Below are 21,785 nucleotides of genomic sequence, written 5' to 3'. Positions count from 1 at the left end.
CTCCCCCAACACCCAGTCATAATCAAGTCCTGCTGCCTCTGCCACCAAATCTGTCCCCCTCTCTCCCCCCAGCCACCCCCAAGTATAGCTGGACCATCTCTCCCAGGATGCCAGCCTCCCTGGGCCTCCTGCCTCCTTCTTCCTTCCCACCTCCTCAGGGCAGCCCCAGGGAAGCCTAGGGACCCTTTAAAGATGCACCAGGCTTGCATCAGGCACCGGCCCCACCCGATGCTTGCTTCGCAGAGGTCATCTCCCAGCACTGACCCGCTCCTCCCCATAGCCCCAGGCCTCCTTCTATTTCCACAGATCCGCCCCTTCCTCTCCTCCAGTCTTGGACTTGCCGCTCTTGCCACTTGGGTGTCCCCAGCTCTTCCTAGGGCTGCCCTGACCTTCAGATTTCAGCTTGGATGTCACCTCCCCCAGGGATGCCTTGGCCCAGGCCACGTGCTCTGCCTTCCCTCCTTCATTGCAGGATTCAAAACACTTCTGAAACTTGAACTACTTGGGGCTGCCCTTCAGGAAGCTCCCTGAGGGCAGGCGCTGGCCTCTCTAGCTCGACTGTGCACGATGTTGCTGGGTGCCTGAGTGAGGCAGCACATAAGTTGGTGGCTGCTGCCTTAGGGATGGAGAAGGCTCTGATTTTGCAGCCAGTGGGTGGTCATAGAATGCAACACCAGTGGCACATGTGCGGATGTGGGTGTGTGTACGTGTGAACATATGTGTGTGTGTGTGTGCAGTGTGCACCACGTGTGCAGGCGAGGAGTGCATATGTGTGCGAGTGGGCCTGTGTGTCCCATGTAGGTGTGTGCACAGACAGTGTGCATCTGTGTGCGAGTGTGCGCAGTGTCTCTGCATGTGCACAGTGTACCTATGTGTGTGCGTGTGGACCGTGTGCACTGGCGTGACACTGTGTCGAGTGTGTGTGCACACGTGCACACATGTCTAGACTACCTGAGTGCAGCCATGCGTCCTTTCCTGTGGGTAAAGGGGAGGAACCGGGGGACAGATCCTGGCATGGGGACAGAGTCACTGGCTGGTGAGATGTGCCAAGTCCTCCAGCCTGGAGGCCAAGGTCCTAGCCCTGGCCCTTCCCTGCTGTGGGACCCTGGTCCTGGCCCTTTCTTCTCTGCGCCTCCACGGACCACAGGTTACATGAAACTCCCGTGAGCAGTGCACCTGATGAAAACTGCAGCTTCCCAGACAGCCCAGAGGCTCATTCTGCTGATGGGGAGGGGCCCAGGAATGCCAGGCATGGGCATTTAGCAACCCGTCCCCCTTCCCCATGCGATTGTGATACGCTCCTGGGAGCTGTGACACTTGGTGACCTGGACCCTCTGAGCCTGTTTTCCCACCCACCAAGTGGGGATAAAAACGGGACTGCCCCAGGAGGTCACTGTGAGGGTCAGTGAGCTGGGGCTCCAGGAAGGCCTGATACACAGTAGGTGCTTCATCCCTGGGCAGTGGTGTTGCTCCTGCTGTGCCCAGGGTTGGCGAGGCTGCCAAAGATGCTGGAACGGTTTGCAACCAGAGTAGGGTGGGCGGGACTCTGGGGCCTCTGGATGGCAGGGACAGTTTTCCAGCACAAGCTGCACCCCGGCAGGGATGCACAGCTTGGTACCTGCAGGGAGGGTGTGAGGTCGCGAGACCCAGGGCCACTCTCCTCCCCCGAGAACGTGGTCTCAGCCTCGCCACAGTGTGTGTGAAGCACCCCTGCTCCTCCAGGACCTGGAGGTCCTCCCATCCCACAGCTTGCTCCTGGGTCTGGGCATCGCAAGAGAGACGTGGTGTGGTCTGGGCAGGCACTCCTGCACAGAAGAAAAGAGACCCAGAGACGGTGCTCCCTCTGACCAAGGTCACACAGCGAGTCCAGGCTGAGGCGAGGCAGGGCGTCTGGTCTCTGCCATTTGGTGGAATCCGTGGGGAGATGTGCGGGGAAAGGGGAGCAGTGGGGCTGCATGGTCTGGGGAGGGACAAGTCAGCCACAAGCACCTTGGAGAAAATGGACTTTTCATTCATTCATTCATTCATTCATTCATTCATTCAACAATTATTCATCGGGAGGCTGAGGTGGGTGGATCACCTGAGATCAGGAGCTTGAGACCAGCCTGGCCAACGTGGTGAAACCCCATCTCTACTAAAAATACAAAAATAAGCCGGGTGTGGTGGTGCACCTGTAGTCCCAGCTACTTGGGAGGCTGAGGCAGGAGAATCGCTTGCACCCAGGAGGCAGGGATTGCAGTGAGGTGAGATCGCGCCACTGCACTCCAGCCTGGGCGACAGAGTGACACTCCATCTCAAACCAAACCAAACAAAACAAAAGCAAAAACAAAAACAAAAACAAAAACAAAAACAATAACAATTATTCCTAAAGGGCCTGTTGTGAGGCAGTAAAGCCCAGGGGGCCAGAAGGTAGACACTAAGGATAGGGCTAGAAATCCAGGTGGGCAGGACAAGCACTCCCTGCAGGTGGTCCCTCGGTCACGGTTTTGTATTTTGTTTTGTTTTGTTTTGTATTTTTGAGATGGGATCTCACTCTGTCTCCCAGGCGGGAGTGCAGTGACGCAATCACAGTTCACGGCAGCCTTGACCTCCCCAGGCTTAGGTGATCCTCCTACCTCAGCCTCCTTAGGAGCTGGGACTACAGGCATGTGCCACTGCGCCCAGCTAATTTTTGTATTTTTCTTAGAGATGGGATTTCGCCATGTTGCCCAGGCTGGTTTTAAACTCCTAGGCGAAAGCAGTCGGCCCTTGTCAGCCTCCCAAAGTGCTGGGATTACAGGTGTGAGCCACGGTGCTTGGCCTCCCTGGATCACTGGATAAGACACCTAAGTGTTTTTGTGCCTTGACTTGCTTATCTGTAAAGTGGGGGTAAGAACAGTCCCAGGTGCTGATGAGGGGTGTCACGCACATGGCATGAGGCCTGGCATAGACAAAATGCTGGCTGGAAGAGGCTGGTATTGCTGTACTATCAACAACGAGCACACGTTTGCAGGTTTCCGCAGTACGAGTCGCAGTGTGTGTAGGAAGGGGCATCAGATGCAGAGGAGGGCACTGACAGAGGAGGGATCCAGTCCTCCTAGGGAGGTTGAGGGGCACCTGAGCAGGGTGTTGAGGGCTCTATAGGAGTCCATCACACCAAGAACTGGGAGACATTCAGTCACTTGCAGTTCCCAAAAGGGTTTGAGGGAGCTGGCGCCAGCCTTGCTGAGACTCCAGGAGCCCTGGAGGGTGGGTGGAGAAGCCAATCTAGAAGTCCCTACTGCTGTCCTCTGAAGGACTTCCTGTGGCAGGTGGGCCTCCTGCTGTTTTCTCTGACTGTCTTCCACCCTCTGGAGGAAAGGTGAACCACCCAGCCACCCCACTGGAACTACTGAGGCAGACCCCAGAAAGGGCAAGTCTGTTACCTTGTGTAGCCCAGCGTCCTGAGGCCTGGAGGTCCCCCCATTCAGTCACCAGCGGACAGAACAGTGTGGGGGCTGAAGCCAGGCAAACAGGGTTCAAAGCCCAGCTGTGGCATCTGCAAGCTGTGGGACTCTGGGCAATCTTCATCTCTCCGTGCCTCCCTGTTCTCATCTGTGAAATGGGAAGAACGATTGCACCTGCTTCATAGGACCACAGTGGGGATTCCATGAATTCATGCCTGACACGAAGAGCTCAGCCCAGCATCCCTAGCACATAGTAAGTGCTCAATAAATGCTAGCCCCTTCCCAGCATCGGCTGAACTCCTGTCCTGAGCCAGCTGTGGAGGTCCCATACAAGATAAAGAGAAGAGGCTTGTTGTATTTGGGGCTAAGGCTGTATTCACTTTCTGATCAACAATGTGTATTCTTTTTTTTTTTTTTTTTTTTTTTGAGACGGAGTCTCGCTCTGTCGCCCAGGCTGGAGTGCAGTGGCCTGATCTCGGCTCACTGCAAGCTCCGCCTCCCGGGTTCACGCCATTCTCCTACCTCAGCCTCCCGAGTAGCTGGGACTACAGGCGCCCGCCAACTCGCCTGGCTAGTTTTTTTTTCATTTTTTAGTAGAGACGGGGTTTCACTGTGTTAGCCAGGATGGTCTCGATCTCCTGACTTTGTGATGCGCCCGTCTCGGCCTCCCAAAGTGCTGGGATTACAGGCTTGAGCCACCGCGCCCAGCGAACAATGTGTATTCTTACTGTTGCATCAACAGTATTAAAGAAAAAAGAAAAAAATTAAAATGACAATGTGTATTCCATCTCCCATTAAACTGGGCCCCCTACACTTCTGGCCTCACCCTGCCTCTCTGCTGGGCCCAGAACCCCTTTCCTGCATCCAGGAAGCTCACTCTAGCAGTGTCCTGGCCACACCGCATTTCTCACAGTCTTTGAGCTTGGAAGGCATTAGGGAATGTGGGATCCAGCCCCTCCGCAAGTACCCAGTATGGAACTGGGGCTTGGGAGTAAAGACACTCGCCTGAGGCTGGGACGTGAAGTCCAGTGCCCCTGCCCAGGTCCTTAGATCGCTACTGCTGTGGGAATTTTGAGAGGAGCCCCTTGGCGTGGGATAAGCTGCTGTCCCTTGGGCTGGAGCTCCACGAGGGCAGGGACCATGGCTGTCTTGCTTACTTTGTGGCCCCCGGGCCCAGCACAGAGCCTGGAACCTGTGAATGAATAAATGAATGAGCGAATGAACAAATGTGGTCAGAATCCAATTGTCTCCCAGAGCAGGATCCCAAGTGAAGCTTCACTTTGGGTACAGCTCCTGTGGGGTCACCGGCCCCAGCCCAGCAGATGGGGTTGCCAATGGCTCAGAGGCTTCCAAGAGTCTTCTGACAAAAGGATCAAAGGAAGCAGATGACAGAAGGGCAGGAAATGGTTGCAGGGTGGGGTGGGGGTGCTGAGCCCCCTGCCCAAGCCAAGATGAAAGAGGTTCAGGAAAAGGACACAGATGGACCAGCCAGTGGGGGGATGGGGGTGACAGGATGCGGGCAGAGGGCTCAGCCACTTCCCTTTGCACAGAGGATAAACTGATGGCTTCCCCTCAGCCCAGGACCCTCCTTTCTGCCTCCAACACCAGCACCTAGTCCTGGGCTGGGCCCCTGGGGGGCAATGTGGATTCACTGTGTGCATGAATGAATGAATGAATCAGTGGCTCATGCTGAATCCCAGCACTTTGGGAGGATTGCCTGAGGCCAGGATTTCAAGGCCAGCCTGGGCAACATAGCAAGACCCCTGCCTCTACAAAACATTTAAAAAATATATTAGCTTGTCTGGGCACAGTGGCTCACATCTGTAATCCCAGCATTTTCAAAGGCCAAGGCACGTGGATCACCTGAGGTCAGGAGTTCGAGACCAGCCTGACCAACATGGTGAAACCCCATCTGTACTAAATACAAAAAATTAGCTGGGTGTGGTGGCGAATGCCTCTAATCCCAGCTACTCGGGAGGCTGAGGCAGGAGAATTGCTTGAACCTGAGAGGTGGAGGTTGCAATGAGCCAGATCACACTGTCGCACTGCAGCCTGGGTGACAGAGTGAAACTCCATCTCAAAAAAAAAAAAAAAAAAAAAAAAGGGAGGAAGGGAGGAAGGAAATAGAAATAACTTTTATCAGCCATTCCTGGCCTTTCCAATAGTCAGGCAGTGTGGGTCAGTCCAGTGGATTTTGACATGAAAGCACGGGCCAAACTCCTATTGTTGTTTCAGGGAGAACAATAACAGTAACAATTGCCCAAATAAGACTCTTACTACAGTCAGAGACTATTGAACAACTGCTAGATGCCAGGTGCTCAAAATATCTCTGTGTCATAGCCCCAATATCTCAATGACTCCTTGCCATTCTCTATGAGGGCAGCGCTAGCCCCATTTTACAGATGAGGCAACTGAGGCTAAGAGAAGGAGGATACTGCTCTAGGTCACCCAGAAAGTAAATGACAGAGGTGGAGAGTCAAATTAATCTAGCCCTGAGTAAATGAATGAATGGCTAGCTGAACGAAGGACCCATTCCATAGCATTCACCGTGAATCCTTGCCACACCACGCCCTTCACTGGGCACGAGTTCTATGGCAACAAATGAAATAATCACAGTCCCTGCTGTCACAAGATTCCTTGCCTGGAGGGCAGCACTCCACCCAAATAATGAATTCATCATGATTTTGGAAAGTGTTGGGAAGAAGCAAGCCAGAGTGCATAGGGCATGCGGGGGACCCGCCCAGTCTTAGGGGCTCAGAAAAGGCCTAGAGTAAACTGCGGGACGGGAGGGCGTTGCCTGCTGGGAGGTGTGCACAGGAGGCAGAACGTCAAGGTCTGTGGCATGGATTAGAAAAGCAAGTCACAGTCGTGATTGGAGCAGGCACCATCCTTCGAGCTATTTCTCCCCACAAGCACCGTGCATGGGTTATTTTATAAATCTTTACAATAAGATGGAGACATGGTTCCCCATATCATTCCCACTATAACTGGAGAGACGGAGACTCACACAGCTGCTAAGAGGAAGAGCCGGGTCTAAGTCTATCTGATCTGGGATCTTAGCTCCTGATCCTGAACCCAGTGTCTACAGGGCAGAGAGCGCCTTTCTCTCAGCTCCCGGGTGAGCTGGCCCTGCTGGGACACTGTGTGTGTTGGAGGTCATGCTTCCCCTTCCTGTCACCCACCAGTTCTCCTTGGGCTGGGGGAGCTTCAGATGCAGAGGAGAAAATTTAGAGAGGAGCCATTTCTGAGCCCATATTGGCTGGCACTGCCCTAGGAAGAGGTGGAACACAGACGCCTGCCTCCAGGCAGAACCCCACTGCTCCCCGCTGGAGGCAGAAGTTGCCATGGTCCCTGGAAGCAGCCCTGGGGCGGGGGTGCTAGGCCCCCAATGTCACTCTTTTTTTTTTTTTTGAGACAGAGTCTGGCTCTGTCACCCAGGCTGGAGTGCAGTGGCCGGATCTCAGCTCACTGCAAGCTCCGCCCCCCGGGTTTACGCCATTCTCCTGCCTCAGCCTCCCGAGTAGCTGGGACTACAGGCGCCCGCCGCCTCGCCCGGCTAGTTTTTTGTATTTTTTAGTAGAGACGGGGTTTCACCGTGTTCGCCAGGATGGTCTCGATCTCCTGACCTCGTGATCCGCCCGTCTCAGCCTCCCAAAGTGCTGGGATTACAGGCTTGAGCCACCGCGCCCGGCCCCCAATGTCACTCTTGTCTCTTCCTGGGCCACAAGTCCTGAAGACAAGGCTGCTTTCCCATTTTTTCTTTGAAAGGAGGGCAGGGCTCTGAGGTCTTCCCTAGATTGGGTTGTAAGGTCCCGAGGGGTCGGACTGTGAGTTGCTGTTTCTTAGTGCTTCTCCTCATCACCTAGAGGGTGTGGGGCACAGGGTGGAGACCCCCCACAAAGCAGCCAGAGGAGTCCCAGGGCTTGGTTTGCAGCCTCCCTTGGGAAAGGGCAGGCACTCGCCTGCAACATCAACACCAGCTCCTGTTCCCCGAGCATCCTCCACGCACCTGGCCTGTGCTAGGTGCTTCCCAAAAGATCCCCATGAATCCTGTGGGACACATGCTGTGCTGCTTGGCTGTTGCCCAGTACCTATTTTGCCACCTACCCTTTGGTAACAGAATGGCTCTCTCCCAGGTTGTAATGAGGCACGCGACTGCCAGGCTAAGTACTACCTTTCCCAGCCTCCCTTGCAGCTAAGTGTGGTCATGTGATCAGCTCTGGCCAATGAAACACAAGCAATGAGCTATGCACTTTCCCACCAGCCAGTAAAAGAAATTGGTAGCTTCTACCCCTTTGGTTCCCCAAACACACACACAGAGAATGGGGAGGAGGAGGGGCAGCCATCTTCAAGCTTGGGGACAGAAGCAATCCTCCAGGGATGAGAGAGAGAGAAGGAGCCTGGGCCCTGGACCGGCTCCTGGGGCAGCCTCCCATCCCCTAGACTGAAAGGAGGAAAATCTCTGAAATGAGAGAAATCAGCTCCTCTCTCCTGTAGCCACTGTTACTCAGGTTCTGCTACAGCAGCTGGGCCAGCATCCTCACCCAGACCCCGAGCCTTCAAGAGGGAAGACTGTGGTTAGCTGGGAAGTAGTAAAGCCAAGACTTGAACCCAACTCTGAGAGGGCTCGGTCCAGAACCTACCATCAAAGCTGCAGGGCTGAGCCGCTGCACATAGCAGATGCTGTAAGCAGGATTTTCAGGTGGACCATGAACAAATGAGTAAACGGCCCTACGTGCTTTCCCGGGGAAGATCTAACCCTGGAAGAACTGATTGTTTCTGGACCCTAAATGCCACTTGGTTTCCCTGGTAGAAGCTTACTTCTAGTTTCTATGCCCAGGATTCAAAGCTAACCACGGGGCTGGGCAAGGTGGCTCATGCCTGTAATCCTAACGCTTTGGGAGGTGAAGCCAGACTGCTGGAGTTCAAGACCAGCCTGGGCAACATAGTTGAGACCCTGTCTTTTTTTTTCTTTTCTTTTTTTTTCCGAGACAAAGTTTCTCTCTTGTTGCCTAGGCTGGAGTGCAGAGGCGCGATCTCAGCTGCAACCTCCGCCTCCAGGGTTCAAGTGATTCTCCTGCCTCAGCCTCTGTAGTAGCTGAGATTACAGGGATGCGCCACCATGCCCAGCTAATGTTTGTATTTTCAGTAGAGATGGGGTTTTGCCATGTTGGCCAGGCTGGTCTTGAACTCCTGACCTCAAGTGATCCACCTGCCTCAGCCTCCCAAAGTGCTGGGATTACAGGCATGAGTCACCATGCCCCGCCAATACTCTGTCTTTACAACAAATTTTTTTCAGTTAGACAGGTAATTTATTTATTTATTTATTTATTTATTTATTTATTTATTTTATTTTTTGTTTTGGAGACAGGGTCTTGCTCTGTCCACCCAGGCTGGAGTACAGTGGGGCAGTCTTGGCCCACTGCAACCTCCGCCTCCAGGGTTCAAGCGATTCTTGTGCCTCAGCCTCTCTAGTAGCTGAGATTACAGGGATGCGCCACCATGCCCAGCTAATTTTTGTATTTTCAGTAGAGATGGGGTTTTGCCATGTTGGCCAGGCTGGTCTTGAACTCCTGACCTCAAGTGATCCACCCTCCTCAGTCTCCCAAAGTGCTGGGATTACAGGTGTGAGCCACCACGCCCAACCACAGCCAGGTAATTTAAAAGCAAGGTGGCACACACCTATAGTCCCACCTACTCAGGAGGCTGAGACAGGAAGATTGCTTGAGTCCAGGATTTGAGCCTGCAGAGAGCCATGATTGTACCACTGCACTGCAGCCTGGGTAACAGAGTGAGACCCTGTTCTCAAAGAATAAAAATTAAAAATTAAGAAAAAATAATAAAACCCGAAGATAGCCATGCTGACAATGTCTTGTGGTTTCCAAAATGCTAATTCATGTCCACTGTCACCTTTGATCTTAACCCCTTCCCATGAGTCAGCAGGGGAGGCCCTGTTCTCATCTCCGTTTTACAGGAGAGAAAACTGCGGGTTACACTGCCTGGTGCACAGTGACCGTTCCACACATGGCAGGTCTTCTTGTTCCTTTGAATAATGCTTTCTTAGTATTATGCTACTACTAACAATTTAAAAAAAAAAAATTGGAGGAATGAGATGTGGGAACGCAGAAGGAGAAGTCGACATGGAGGACTCAGGACAGCAGTAGCTGCTGGACTTGGCGTTGACGTCGAGGTTATCTCTTCCCTTCTCCGATGCCCGTTTTCCTGGTATAGAATGAGGAAGTTGAACAAGATGGTCCTCTCTCCCTATCCCCATTCTGGGCTCTTCTGCTTTGTGTCCCTGGGATTGGGAGGGGCCGGGGTCCCTGGCCATCGGCCATCGAGGTCAGCAGCAGCTCCTAGCTGGAGGGCAGCGTGCCTCTCCTGGGCCCTCTGCCAGCATCTCCCAGCTCCCTTCCTGAGGCTGCCTCTGAGATGATACCTGGCATAAGGATGGGGACAGCGTTAAGGACCCTCAGTCTTTGCTGAGGGATGAGCTGCAGAGACAGGTGATGAGCGACCTCAGGCCCTCCACAGGCTGCAGTTTCCAGAGGCACTGGGGGATGTGAGGTGGAGGCAGAGGCAAGCCTTCCTGTGCCCGGGGGCTTGGCATGTCGGCCCTCTGAGCCTCAGTGTCCTCATCTCTAAAACAGGAGTGAAAGCACAAATAAACACCTTTCTCATCGGACTGCCATGTCCACTACACACATTTATACACATAAGCATTTAGAATACAGCCTTTCTTTCCCTTTTCCTCTCCCTGTACCTCTCCCTCTCTCGATCTTTTGTTTTTGCTTTTTGTTTGTTTGTTTGTTGTTGTTGTTGTTGTTGAGATAGGGTCTGGCTCTGTCGCACAGGCCGTAGTGCAGTGGCATGATCTCAGCTCACTGAAACCTCCGCCTCTCAGGTTCAAGCGATTCTCATGCCTCATCCTCCCAAGTAACTGGGATTATAGACACCCGCCACCGCACTTGGCTAATTTTTGTATTTTTAGGAGTGATGGGGTTTCACCACGTTGGCCAGGCTGGTCTCAAACTCCCAACCTCAAGTGATCCACCCGTCTCGGCCTCCCAAAGTGCTGGAATGACAGGAGTGAGCTACCACGCCTGGCCTAGAATACATCCTTTCTCAGTAAGCATGCAGTTAATGCTATGGAGAGTACAGTTACTGATTGCTGGTTATTAGAAATATTATTATTAATAACATTATGAAAGGTTACCAGACATTTACAAATGACTGCAAAAGAAAGGAGCGTATTTGAATTTCAAGAAACAATAGTGTGCCGGGCACGGTGGCTCAAGTCTGCAATTCCAACACTTAAGGAGGCCGAGTCGGGAGGATCGCTTGTGTTCAGGAGTTCAAGACCTGCCTGGGTAACATGGCAAGACCCCATGAGGGGTCATGAGAGTGAGGCCAGCTGTGCTGGATCATACCTGTAATCCTGGCACTCTGGGAGGCCAAGGTGGAAAGATCATTTGAGCCCAGGAGTTTGAGACCAGCCTGGGCAACATGGCAAAACCCCGTCTCCACAAAAAATATAAAAATTAGCCAGTCATGGTGGAGTGCACCCGTAGTCTCACTACAGCTACTCAGGAGGCTGAGGTGGGAGGATTGCTTGAGCCTGGGTGGTTGAGGCTGCAGTGAGCTGTGACTACACAGCTGCACTCCAGCCTGGGTGATAGAGCAAGACCCTATAGAAGGAAAGGAAAGAGAGAGAGAGGGAGGGAGTGGGGTAGGGAGGGAGAGAGGGAAGGAGGGAAGGAGAGGGAGATGAGAGAGATAAGAGAAGGAAGGAAGGAGGGAGGGAGGGAGGGAAGGAAGGAAAGGAGGGAGGGAGGGAGGGAAGGAAGGAAGAGAGGAAGGGAGGGAGAGAGAGAAGCAGCAGTTTCGTTGGAAGACCAAGGGCTACGAGCCTGCTTCAGTCTCCCTGGGGGTATGTGGTTCCCAGTCTGGCCATCATAACCTGCCCCTTCCCTTTCTTAATTTATCCCCTCCATCCCACGTGGGCTGGTCAGTAAGTTAGAAATGGAAATTCCCAGAGTTTCAAAAGACCTCAAAGTGCCTTCAGCCACTTCTTCTCCTGAGGCATGGTTCTGTACTCCTAGACACACCACTCTCTATCCCTGCCTGTCCTTGATTACCTCCCCAGGCAGAGCACTCACTACCTACACGGCTGCCCTGACTATTGGATAGTTCATCTTGTGAGGCAAAACCAACCTCTCTTGGTAGCCTTCCGTGGTTCTGCCTTCTGGGTCCTCCCAGAACAAGTCCACACCCTCTGCCTCAGGCAGGTCCCCCAGCCTCAGAAGCAGTGGCCACTAAATCAATTTCTCTCCACCTGACACCTCCCCTGTGCCTTGCTCATCCTGGAGCAGGAAAGAGGCTACGTTTGCACAGAGCACTGGACCTGGGGAAGCGCCTTAACACAGCCCTACGGAGAAGCCCAGGGAGCCACGCTGGCCTGCAGCACCAGCCACCAGCTGTGGAGCTTTCTTGCTGTCTAGTACAGAACTGCAGGCAGAGAAAAAGGCAAAGATTTGCCTGAAGCAAATACGTCAAATCCTTCCGCAAACACACATTCCCCCGAACACCGACTCCAAAGATTCGGAGGAGAAGAGGCCTACTTGATTAGATTTCTTTGGGGCCTGTCGCCTAATTTTGTTGCGCGTCTTAGCGTGAGGTCCCTGTAGTGACTCTGTAGCGTGTTTAATTTCTCAAAGCCACTCACAGGCTGGTGTGTAAACTCTCATCTCTGGATGTTACCGAAGGACCCTTGCGAATTACAGCCCTCAAATCGGTGGCCTTGTGGGCAGTTAAGGAAGGAAGGAGTTAAAGGTGAGTTCAGCTCCCATCCCAGCCTCCTCATTCTCCAGGACCATGTTCCTTCCACAAGTCACTTTGCTTCTCCAGGCCTCAGATTCCCATCTGTGAAATGGGGACAATAATTCTCCCCACTTCTCAGAGCTTCTGTGAGTATCCTACGAGGTCAGCTCTCTAAGGCCTCAGACCCAGTCCTGGGCAGGCAGTAGGTCTTTGATAAATGAAGTAATTTTTGTCGTCGTTTTTGAGTCTCACTCTGTCGCCCAGGCTGGAGTGCAGTGGCACGATCTTGGTTCAGTGCAACCTCCACCTCCCGGGTTCAAGAGATTCTCATGCCTCAGCCTCCAGAGTAGCTGGGATTACAGGCGCCCGCCACCACACCCAGCTAATTTTTGTGTTTTTAGTAGAGACGGGGTTTTGCCATGTTGGCCAGGCTAGTCTTGAACTCCTGACCTCAAGTGACCCACACACCTCAGCCTCCCAAAGTGCTGGGATTGCAGGGGAGAGCCACCGCGCCCGGCCTGAGAAGTGAAATAATTTGATCTCAGCCGGAAGAGCTTGGGGAACTGGTGAAATCAGTCCCATTTAGGGGAGATACCTCCCTCTGGTGAGAGAGCCTTAGTCTAGACACAACCATGTGATCCTTTCTGGCTGTAGATCCGTGGTCTCGAACTTTACTATGCTTGAAATGCACCCAAGAGAGCTTGTAAAACGCCGAGTCCCCAGCCCTGTGCAGCACAGAGAATCTGATTCAGCAGAATCTGAGGGGGGCCCGGGAATCTGCATTTTAACAACATCCTGTTCCACAAGGTTGGGAATAGACGTTACTGCTACAGTCACTGTCGGCTCTATGCCTGTACTGCGTCAAGAGCTGGGAATACTGAGCCAAATAAAACAGATCCCGCCCCGAACGCCAGGGAGCCCACCGTGGAACAGGGGCACGCTCCCTCCAGGTCGGCGGGGCAGCTGGAGTTTTGAAGTGAGCAGGTTACCATCGCTGGAATCAAAAGTTTAGAAGAGACCTGCTTCCTAGAGCTGTGAGTGTTGTCACAAGACAGAGTCTCTGAGGCTTGAGCCTTAGGACATGGAGGCCTCAGGAAGGAGGGACACAGACTGTTCTGGAAGCAAAGGCTGTTCTGCCTGACCCTGCCTGGGCTGGGCACTGGTGGGGACGGGTGAGATGTGGCATGGGGCAGATGACATGGAAGGTGGCATTCGTACTGAGGCAGCTAGTTCAGGGTGCTTGCTGCCTGTGGGGTAGGACCTGGGTTTGATCCCATCTTGTCCTTTCTACCTGTGTGACCTTGGGCCAGTCTAAGCTTTGTTTCCACCTCTGCAAAGGGATGACAGTTGTGTTGTCCATCTACACAGGTGAGTTACCAAGAGGCTAATGAAGCTTTAGCTCCTAGGACTGTCATTTACCAAGGCCCTGGGCTTAACCGCCTATTCATAACCCTGCACTAGCCTTCTTAAAGTGGGTCCCCAAGATTGTAAAACCTTCAGGCCCCAAAAAACCTGGATCTGCCCCATTCACCTAACAGAGTGATTGCAAGTTTTGGTGAAAGAAGACAGGCACACCGCTAGGCAATCCTGGGTCGCAGATGGAAGCCGCCTTCACTTCTGAATCTTGGAAGTAGAAGGCCTTGACAACCCAGACAAGGGGGACATTTGTCCAGGGAGGGCCAGCTGAGCCCCCACCCCTGTTCTGACTGTCCTGTAGCCCCCATGGCCTCAGGGCTCCAATCTCAGCCCAGACTAGAAGCAGGTTGGAAGAAGAATGGAGATGGGGATGTGAAGGGCAGAGAATGGGGAGAGGCAGCAGAGGTGGGGAGTAAAAGGACTAGATTGAGCCCCTCTGGCTGCCATATGCACGACCTTCTGCAGGGCCAGGCTGGTGAGAAGCCAGCTAGGAGTGAGCACCCTGAGCAGTGGCCTTGGGGTTGGCACTGGTTTTAATAACGACCTTCAAATGTGTGGGTCCCGGGGAGAGGCAGATTATACGGGACCCAAAGTCGGGGCTACAAGTTGGGGAATACTGGGGAACTGGGCATGTTCCCCTCTATGTAAAGCTTCCCAAAGACAGGATTTCCCTTCAACCGCACCCTCACAACACTCTCTGCCCAAGCGCCCCATCTCCCACCTCCTGAAGACCGCTGGCAGATGAGGAAATGGAGGCTCCAAGAGCCCAAGCCGTTGCCTAAGGCCACACAGCAGGGGAGAAAAGGATACAAATCCGGATTTGGACCCAGTTGTACCTCGAAATTCCTTCCTGCGCCTAACCCCTCCCTAATACCGCCCTCTGCTGTGGGCGCAGTGGCACGTAGTGGGCTTGCAGTCAGGATGGGGATGAAGGAAGGAAGGAAGGGAAGAAATGCCTAGGCCAGACTCTTCCCACGCCCCCGTCTCCGCGGCCCGCTCTTCCCAGCCCCGCTGCCCGCCCCCATCTCCCCTCCCAATCTAATTGGGAGGTCTCCGAGTCGTCTCTCCCGCTTCCTCAGGTTCCCCCGCGCTCCTCCCGGAGCCCACCCCGAGGCAGCTTTCTCACAACCGGACCCTCCCCGGTCGGCGTGGGGACGCCTACCGACCCGACCCCGAGGCCCGGCGGGAGAGCCGCCACTGCAGCCGGGTGGTCTCCGCGTCGCACCGCCTCTCCCGGCCTCCCCCGCCCCCGCCCCCGGCCCGGGCGGCTACATAATTGATTCGCCCATAAATAATTGATCGGGGTCGCGCGCGCGCCCGGTGTCCCTAGGACGGGGATCCGCGTTAGGGTTAGGGGCGCGGGGGTTCGGGCGCCGCGGGGCTGTGCGTGCCGGGGCGCACGGTTTTGCTCCGCGGGCCTCTCTCGCTCCCTCGCGCCGGCTTTTTCCCTTTTTCTCTTTCCTTTTTTTCTTTCCTGGAGCGGAGCCCGGCGCCAGGAGTCTGGAACCAGCTTGACAGGCTTTTGAGTTATGGAGGGGGGAGGGGGAGAGGCGGGCGGCGGGGAGGGGGAGGGGAGGGCGCCGCCGCGGCGTGAGGGCGGGGCTGGCTCCCCGGTTTGGAGACTCGCCCCGACTTTGGGGTCCGCCGGCGGCGATCGGGGGCGGGGAGCGGGGGACCGCAATCGTTGGGGGAGTCACCCTGCGGGACCCGGCGGGTGAAACGAGCCGGGCTTCAGAGCCGCAGTAAATGAGGCCCGGGGCGGGCAGGGGTGGACACGGCCTCGGGGCCACGGCCTCCCCCGCCGAGCGAGGCATTCCTTTCCGCTGAACTGGGCGCCCTGGCCCGCGCCGCGCCCTGCACGCCTTGCGCCCGGCGATTGGGGCCAGGGCGGGGGAGCAGGGAGGCGGCCCCCGCCGGTCGCCGGCGCCCCCAGGCGCTGCTTCCCAGCAGCTCGGCTCCCCGGGATGGAAGGGACTGACACCGAGTTAATGGGCGTGGAGCCTGAGCCCCTGAGGGTCGTCGCTGCCCGGGGTCGCTCAGCAGGGCCGGCCTCCGCTGCCTGCCCGGGGTGTCTAATCCCTTCTCCGATCCTTTGCCCGGATCTGAGACTCGTCATTCACGCCCCTCCTCCCTGGCGACTTTGGGCCTGGTGACAGCCCCCCAACCCTCGCAGAGCCAGGAGCACAGTAGGCGCCTTAGCCATTGGCAGAATTTCACCGGCGCTCTGCCCGACGCCCCCAGCCCCGGGGCCGGGCGTGGGTGGAAGTGTCTGGAAGAGTGGGTTCACCAGGGCTGAGCATGTCAGCGGCCCCGTAGAGAGAATCCGGAGCCTGGGGTCTCTGGAGGGGGGACTCAGAGTATCCGAGGAGGAGACTCCTGGATGCTAACAGAGACCCCAGTCAGGAGCAGTCCGCGAGACGGTTAGTAACAGTGCTGGCCTTGCCCGGGCGCCGGAAGGTTCCGTGAGGCCCAGCCAGTCCTGACTTGGCACAGGGCCCAGCACATGGTAAGCGCTCGGTACTTCGTCACTGTTGTTTGATTTTATCATTTCGGAGGGGCTCACCTAGGCCTAGCAAACCCCCCCTCCCGGTGACCCAAGGGAAGTTCCAGAATGTTGAGCGGCTGAGTGGCCTGGCTCCTCCTCTCGACCCCACCGAGCCAAGTGTCGAAATCATCCCAGACGAAGCTGCTGAGCAGAAATTTCCAGTCTCCCTGGCAAAGCTGGGAAGATTTTGGGTGCGGCTCAGAGACGCAGCTGGGTCGGCTCTGTGGGGCCAGGGCTGGGGGGGACCCCCAGATGTTCTATGAGACCCAAGCAGCACCCCCAACTTGGGTTGGGGGCGTTGGGGGTGGAGCCTGGTCTCCTGCTGAGTCCCAGCGCTGATACAGCACAGGCTAAAGCCCATTGTCCTCGGTGGTCCACAGAGGCTCAGGGTAGGAGCGAGATCAGGGTTCAGGTGCTGGCGCCACGCCTCCTTTAGCCCCTACCCGGGATCTCAGTGAGCACCCACCCTTGGAATGCAGGATAGCAGGGTTGCTGTGAGGATGGAAGGAAGCTGTGCCCATGAACACTTAACACAGCTCCCTGCCTGGGGAAAGCACCCAGGAAATGCTGGCTGTTTGTCTTAGTGATGTCCCACTTAGAGCACTTGTGGCGACTCCCTGGCCCCTGAGGAACCCACCTTGCCAGGTCTTGGCCACAGGAGTACGAGCCCCTCCGCAAGGATGGTGGGTCTCACTGAGGTTTTCCCTATCCTGAGCAACCTAAAGAACTCACCGGGAACTTAGCAAACAAACAGACCCTTGCTTTGTTCTCAGGGCCGTGTGACCCTAGGTGAGCAACTCAACCTCTCTGAACCTGGTTCTCCTTCTCTGCAAAACAGAGACAATGGCCTGGAACCCTCTCCCGCTACAGGGAAGTAGCATTGAAGGGGGAAGAGACAGTGGGAGCGTCCCAGCATTGCCCCAAACTGGACAGGTGACTTTGGACAAGTCTGAATGAGACTGAGTAAGACAAGACAAAACTGAGTAACATCAGAGCTTGCTGGCTACTCTCTGCCCCGGGCTAGTGCTAGATGTTTTACATGCACTGTTACCACTGTTACTCATGAAGGGAGATTTTATTATTAACTTTCTTTTCCAGATGAGGTAACTGAGGCTCAGAGAGGTTGATTCACTTTCTCAAGGACACACAGCTAGGAAATGATAGAGTCACGATTCAACCCTCATTTGCTGGCTCAGAGTCTGAATCTCTAAAGAAAAAGTAGGCAGGGTGTAGTGGCTCATGCCTGTAATCCCAGCACTTTGGTAGGCTGAGGCTGGAGGCTTACTTGAGCCCAGGAGTTTGAGATCAGCCTGGACAACGTGGCGAAACCTCATCTCTACAAAAATATGAAAATGCTCCACCACGCCTGGTGGAGCGCACGTGTAGTCCCAGCTACTCAGGAGGCTGAGGTGGGAGGATCACCTGAGTCTAGGGTGGTCGAGGCTGCAGTGAACCATGATTGCGCCCCTGCACTCCATACAGCCTGGGCAACAGAATAAGTCTCTGAAAAAAAAAAAAATGAAGGAAGGAAGGAGGGAAGGAAGGGCAACTTTAATTTTTTTTAATATAACATTTTAAAGTGCCTACTATGTGCAGGGCATCAAGTTAGGTGGCAACAAAAATAAAGATGCCAGGACCCCAGCCTTTGAGATGCTCATAGCTGAGTGGGGACACAAGATTGGAGGAGGCGCTCCCGACAGTTAGATGTGAAAAGCAGCACCCTAGAGGCATCCACCAGTCCTGAGGGCACCGGGAGAAAGAGGGGTGGGTTTTGGTGTAAGGGATGGGGAGGGAAGAGATCTGGGGGAGGAGGCACGGAGGCTGGGGGACAGCAAAGGCTGGTCTTGAGAAATCTCAGTGGAAGGTACCGGGCCATTCCCAGAGGTCTGCACAGCAAAGCCAAAGGCATGGTGGCAGGAGAGGAGGCCACGCTCTGAGGAAGGCCCCGCAGCCCAGCGTCAGGGAGGGTAATGGGGAGAGGAAGGAGAATGGTGTTGCCAAACCTGGGCCAGGCTGCGAAGTCTGGAGGAAGCTACCTTGCTTTATAAAAACGGGGAGCCATTGAAGGCCTTTGAGCAGAGGTAGATGTCATCCTATGGAAGTTTTACAAAGACAGCTCTGTAGGGAGAGAAATCTCCTGGAAATGTACACGAAACCTGGAATGACAGCGTCAGGATGTATTGCATGAACTTTTACAGTGCTTCCTTTAAAAAAAAAATGGTTGTGTGTGTGTGTGTCTGTGTGTGTGTGTGTTTGCCATGTACAGGTATGACTATTCTAACAAAAGAAGGGAGGACATTTTCAAAAGACAGAGGGGAGCCAGGAAGCAAAGAGACACAGGCAGCAGAAGGGAGCCAGGAGCTGGCGGGCCAGGCTGCCCCTCTCACTGCGGCTCTGGCTGTTTGGGTGATGGGCCATCTGGCAGGTCTACACGGAGCCCAGCAGGCAGGGCAGTGGGGCCTCTGAGATCCCTCTCTTACCTAGAGCCTGAGCCTTGCCTGACCCATGACAGTTTCAGGCTGTTCCTCCTCCTCCCAGCAGTCTGTCCCTACCAAACTCCTCCCCATGGGTTAGACTGTGGGACACAGACTGATCCTTAAATCCCATTCTGGGCCAAATGGGGACAGTGATTCCAGAGGCCTCCCTATGTCCTTGAGGACAGATCACCCTATGAAAGAGCCCCAGCCACCGTGCTAGGTGCTGTATGGGCGGTGTCTCTTGATCTGAATATAAACCTGAAAAAAAAAAAGTTATTTTCCCAGTTTTGCAGATCAGGAAATAGAGGCCCTCACAGTGAGGAGGGAGGGGGATTCTCACCCAGGATGGACCCACCCAGGGGTGCGGACCGGACCACTAGGCTGTACTGCCTCAGGCCCTTTAGGAGAAAATCCGTCCTCCCAGTCTCCCCAGGTCTCTTGCCTTTGGCCTGCTCTGCTTCCTGTTATAGAATGGGGGCTGCAGGTGGGCGCGCCTCTGAGCTAGTCCCCCGTCCTTGGGCCACCTCTCCTAGGCAAACTCCTATTTAACCGGTGAAGGTAAATAAATTATTGCTTCCTCTCCCAAGTCCTCTGGCTGCACCCCTGTCCTCTTCTCTGTGTTCCTGTGGAGCTCCCAAAGGGAGGGGAGAAAAGGCTCAGGGGACATGGCTGGGACACGACTTCCAGCCCAGCCCTGTGTGGGCAGAGACGAGGGAACAGTCCGCCTATTCTCGGCTGGACGTGAGAGGGAGGATGGCCTTGGCTCAACCCAGGGCAAGGCAGGCTGACCAGCCTCTGGGGTTATTTAGATTGGCGGCCAGAGAAGGACAAGTTGCAGGAGAGAGAAGCAAAGATTCAGGCTGCCTAGTGTGGCCACCGCCCCGTCAACCCTAAGATGATCGCAGCCCCTTTCTGGCCACCGAATGTGGGCACCCCAGACCTCTGTGGCAAGGCTGGGTGAGAGCTGTCTTTTGTGCACAGGTGCCCCTAGTGCCCCACCCCTAGTGAGCATTCACACACAGAGGTGAACAGCCCCCTTGTGGGCCTGGAGGCGCCTAGGCCAGGTAGAGATGACCAGAGTGGGAAGCAGAGAATCCCCAGTGCCTAGCACAGTGACTGGCACTGAAGGATTTGTTGGATGAATGAATGAATGATTGCCTGACCTCAGGCCCAGGGAGCAAGGTGTGGTGTGCAGGGTGGCTCCTGGGAGGCTTCAGGGATGGGGAGGGGATGGAGGGGGACTGGGAAAGCCACAAGAAGGCAGCCCTATCCGATGACTCACTTGGGAGGGAAACAGAAGGTGGACTGTTCTGGGGAAACATCCCCGCTGATGCCCGGGCACCCAGGAGCTTCCAGGTACCCCCAGATCACCCCAGTGAGGACACTCCACAATTCCCCAGGAGGCACCACAGTGGGGCTGTTAAACCCAGGGACTTAGGATTCAGACAATTCTGGGCTCCAGTTCACCCCTCATTGGCTGGACCAGTTGCCTCAGTTTCCCCATCTGCACAGGGTACGGATAGGACCACGTGCTGCACAGGTTTGCTGGGAGGGACACATAAGAGGTCCTGTCTGCCATTGTTACAAACAACAGCACGGGAGAGCGGGGAGCAGAGCCTGCCAAACGCAGGACCCTGGTCTCCCGCTCCCCTGTGCTGCTGACCTATGGGGTGGCTTTGGACAAGGCCCAGCCTCTCTCCAGGCCTTAGTTTCCCCATTTGTACAGTCAGGCCCTGCTAACTTGGACAGGCTTTGGCCCTTCTCCAAGCCCCACACAGACATCAGAGACGTGCACACACGGCCCTGGGACTGCCGACAGACACACAGGCACGCATAGGCACGTACGCACAGGCACACAGACGTAGGCACAGACTCACACTCGGCCCCCACCCTGCGCCCTCCCCACTCACACTCGCTCACACTCATGCTCACACACCACCCCGCTCCCCGAAATCTGCTGAGCACCAATGGTTGGTGCGAGCGGGGTTGGGAACGGGAAGAAAAAAGCCCAAGACTCAGCCCAGGAAGAGGGGTGCGGTGGGGGGAGGGCGGGCGAGGGAAATGACAGCCCGCGGTCCCCCTCGAGTCCTGGCTCATGAATATTAATGCGGCGGTAATTAAAATGCAGGCACGCAGCAGGATGGATGCGGCTGCCTCCGGAGCGCGGGGGAGCGCGGCGTCTTTGCAAGCGGGTGGAGCCGGCTCCTCGCCGGCGAAAAGCGGGGCCGGGCTCCGGGGCCTGGGTCCGGGGCGGGCGGGAGCGGGGACATTTTTCGTGGTTCCGAGCGGCCCGTCCCGGTGTTCCCGCCCCCGCCCCGCGGCCGCCCCTCCGCGCCCTATCCCTGGCCGGGCCGCCCGCCAGGCCGCCGTTTCCCGGAGCCGGCCCCCTCCCGCCCTCGCGGCCGGCTGATGTCATCTGCACACAACTTTCCGCTTCCCGGCCCGTCTCGGGGCCCTGAGTCATCGCCGCCCCCGGCCCCGACGCTGGCCTGCGGCGTCTGTTTGTGCAGAGCGAGGCCCCGCCGGCCGGGCCTGACGTCAGGCTGGCAGGGCCTGGAACGGCCCCGCGCCGCTGCCCCCTGGGGGCAGGACAACACCGCTGGGGGCCGAGGGCAGGGCTCGCCCTCGGAATCCGGCTTCGAAGCCGGCGCCACCTTGTGCCGGCCGCCTGACCTGAGGCAACTCTGTGCTTTCAACTCTCTGAACTTCGGTTTCCTCATCTGCCACTTGGCAGACGCTCAGCGAATCTTCCTAGACTCACGGGGCGAATTGTACAGTTGGGTAAATCGAGGCCCAGAGATGGGAAAAGGACCGTCCAAGGTCGTACAGCCACCCGGAATTACAGTTCCTTTCTGCCGGGTCACACGCTGCCTTCCACGTGTTACCTAAGAGAGCTTTCCAGCCTGTGCTGAGAAAACTGCCCTACATCGTCTGCAGCAGGACTGGGGCGCTGGAGCCCTGGTCAGGCCACTCTGCTTCTGGCCACAGTTTTCTCATCTCTAAAAAGGCACAGTAACAATATAATGACCGTGTGGAGTCCCCCAGGATACAGGGTCAAAGGAGAGCACAACCATTGCAGTTTCAAGCCCATGGGGCAGGTGA

The sequence above is a fragment of the Theropithecus gelada genome, chromosome 15 (genome assembly GCF_003255815.1).
Source record: "Theropithecus gelada isolate Dixy chromosome 15, Tgel_1.0, whole genome shotgun sequence".
Lineage (NCBI taxonomy): Eukaryota > Metazoa > Chordata > Mammalia > Primates > Cercopithecidae > Theropithecus > Theropithecus gelada.
Note: the sequence above shows the minus strand (reverse complement) of the source record.